The 3,101-nt window shown below is 44.2% G+C and overlaps 1 pseudogene; it reads left to right on the top strand.

Annotated features, from left to right (window-relative positions):
• Positions 1-1,515: 1,515 nt before the first annotated feature.
• On the top strand, positions 1,516-2,488 carry LOC113915844 (annotated as a pseudogene).
• The last annotated feature ends 613 nt before the right edge of the window (positions 2,489-3,101 follow it).

Here is a 3,101-nt window from a genome sequence, read left to right as displayed (position 1 = left end):
TCAGGTCATGATCTCAGAGTCCTGGGATCGAGCCCCACATTGGGCTCCCTGCTCAGCGGGGAGCCTGCTTCTCCCTCTGCCTCTGCCTGCTGCTTCCTCTGCTTGTGCTCTCTCTCTGTCAAAAATAAATTTAAAAAAAAATTAAAAAAAAAGATTTTATTTATTTATTTGAGTGACAGAGAGCATGTGAGAGAGAGAGAGAGAGAACAGAGGGAGGGGCAGAGGGAGAAGCAGACACCGCACTGAGCAGGGAGCCCGATGCGGGGCTTCATCCCAAGACCCCGGGATCATGACCTGAGCTGAAGGTAGCTGCTTAATCAACTGAGCCACCCAGGCGCCCCCAAAATTGAAGGTTTTGATTAAAGTCTGTACCTCATATTGTGACAGAAGGAATGAGAGCCTCTTAAAAATTGATTGGCTAAAAAATATTATTTACATTCTATTAAAAAGCTCTCAGAATTGGTAGATAAAAGTCTCTCAAAAGGACATAGACCATTTCTCATGTTTCCTGCTTCCAAATCAGTAGATAATTAAACATGAAGGGTCCCTGCATACTTAGCACCATTTTGTAGTACACTCTGTTGTGCTAGTTTTTAGTTAGGGATACATACACACACATACACAAAAGAGTGAGGAGAAAAGGAAGCCAAAAGGATGTAGCAAATTAAAAAAAAAAAAGCCTCAGTTCGTAAGGCTTGATGAGCCTAGCTCCATGTAAAGCAAGGAAGACATCAAGACTGATTTTTGTATTAGCAAAAAGGTAAAAGAGACTATATTTCCTATGCCTTTTACATATTCCATTTCGTAACATTTGGTAGAGGAAAGAAAAGAGAACTTGTACTTCTTTTTATTGCATAGTTTTTAAAACTTCTATTATTGAAGGCTACTTGACATACAGTATTATGTAAGTTTCAGGTGTACGGCTTGGGGATTTGAAAACTCTATACATTACACAATGCTCAGCAGGGTAAGTGTAGGGGCCATCTGTCACCATACATTATTATAATGTTATTGACTATATTCCCTATGCGGTGCTTTACATCTCTATGACTCATTCATTTTATAACTGGAAATTTGTACCTTTTAATCCCCTTCACCTATTTCACCCAGCTTCCCATACCCCTCCCCTCTGCCAACCACCAGTTTGGTCTCTGTATTTATGAGTCTGTTTCTGGGTTTTGTTCAATCATTTGTCTTGTTTTTCGATTCCACATGTAAGTGAAGTCATATGGTATTTGTTCTTCTCTGTCTGACTTGTTCTACTTAGCATAATACCCTCTAGGTCCATCCATGTTGTCGTGAACGACAAGACAATAGTTTTTAATCTCATAAATAACAAGTTGTCCTTTTTTGGTCAGTAAGCAGTTGGAAGGACCTAAATTAAGGAAAGTGCACCCTCTGCAGGCTATTTAGTAGAATTTTAAAAGAAAACTCGGCACAGTGGCTCTCGGCTCCTCCCCGTTGGACAGACAGACGCATCTTCTGGTGCAGAGCCAGCCTTGACCCCGAGACACAATGGTGAAGGTGGGAGTAAACGGATTTGGCCACACTGGGCACCTGGTCACCAGGGCTGCTTTTAACTCGCAAAGTGGATATTGTCACCACCAATGACCCCTTCATTGACCTCAACTACACAGTCTACATGTTCCAGTATGATTCCACCCACAGCAAATTCCCCACACAGTCAAGGCTGAGAACAGGAAACTTGTCATCAATGGAAAGCCTATCTCCATCTTCCAGGAGTGAGACCCAGCCAACATCAAATGGGGCAATGCCTGTGCTGAGTATGTTGTGGAATCCACTGGGGGCTTCACCACCATGGAGAAGGCTGGGGCTCACTTGAAGGGTAGGGCCAAAAGGGTCATCATCTCTGCTCCTTCTGCTGATGCCCCCATGTTTGTGATGAGCATGAACCATGAGAAGTATGACAAGTCCCTCACGATTGTCAGCAATGCCTCCTGCACCACCAACTTCTTGGCCCCTTTGGCCAAGGTCATTTATGACAACTTCAGCATCATGGAGGGACTTATGACCACAGTCTATGCTGTCCCTGCCACCCAGAAGCTTCCTCTCTGGGAAGCTGTGGCATGATGGCCAAAGGGCTGTCCAGAACATCATCTCTTCTTCTACTGGCTGTAGGCAAGGTCATCCCTGAGCTGAATGGAAAGATCAGTGGCATGGCCTTCCGGGTCCCAACATGTCATTTGTGGATCTGACCTGCCTCCTAGAGAAAGCTGCCAAATACGATGACATCAAGAAGCTGGTGAAGCAGGCATCAGAGGGCCCCTTCAAGGGCAGGCTAGGCCACACTGAGGACCAGGTTGTCTCCTGTGACTTTAACAGTGACAGTCACTCTTGCACCATCAATGCTGGGGCTGCTGTTGCTCTCAGTGACCACTTTGTCAAGCTCATTTCCTGGTATGACAATGAATTTGGCTACAGCAACCGGGTGGTGGACCTTATGGTCCGCATGGCCTCCAAAATGTAAGAGCTCCCTGGACCACCAGTCCCAACAAGAGGAAGAGAGAGGCCCTCAGCTGCTGGGGAGTCCTAGCCCCAACTCATCCCCCAACACACTGAGAATCTCCCAACCTCCACAGTTTCCATCCCAGATCCCCTGAATTAGGAGAGGGGCTTGGGGAGCCCTACCTTGTCAAGTACAATCAAGAAAGTATACTGTACCCAGTCCCCCCCCAAAAAAATTGGCACAGTGAAGGAGTCTATAAAAAGAATGAAGAATGAATAAAGGAATGAATGAATTACATTTCACATTACTATTTTTACAGTTTTTTACCATGGATTCAATAATGATGAAAATAAAGGCAAGAAAACAGGTTTGATAATGAGAAACTAGTATTAGAGCCTGCCAACCCTTTCTTCTTTTCCTCAGTCCTACCCTCTTTCCCTCTTTCCTTCTTCCCTTTCATTTTTTTCTTTCTTTCACTCTTTGAACCTCTCAGACACACCTTTTATATAAATCCTATGTAAAGACAGAGCCATAAGGTCAAATTCAACTTAGAGATACATGCTGCTTATTTCTATACGATGTCTTCACGAGGTTAATATGTGATTCATGTTTCAAAGCCCAACTTCACAGACAG

Source organism: Zalophus californianus, chromosome 1 (genome assembly GCF_009762305.2).
Source record: "Zalophus californianus isolate mZalCal1 chromosome 1, mZalCal1.pri.v2, whole genome shotgun sequence".
Taxonomy (NCBI): Eukaryota; Metazoa; Chordata; class Mammalia; order Carnivora; family Otariidae; genus Zalophus; species Zalophus californianus.
The sequence above is the reverse complement of the archived record's forward strand: the minus strand, read 5'-3'. Positions and strand labels throughout refer to the sequence as shown.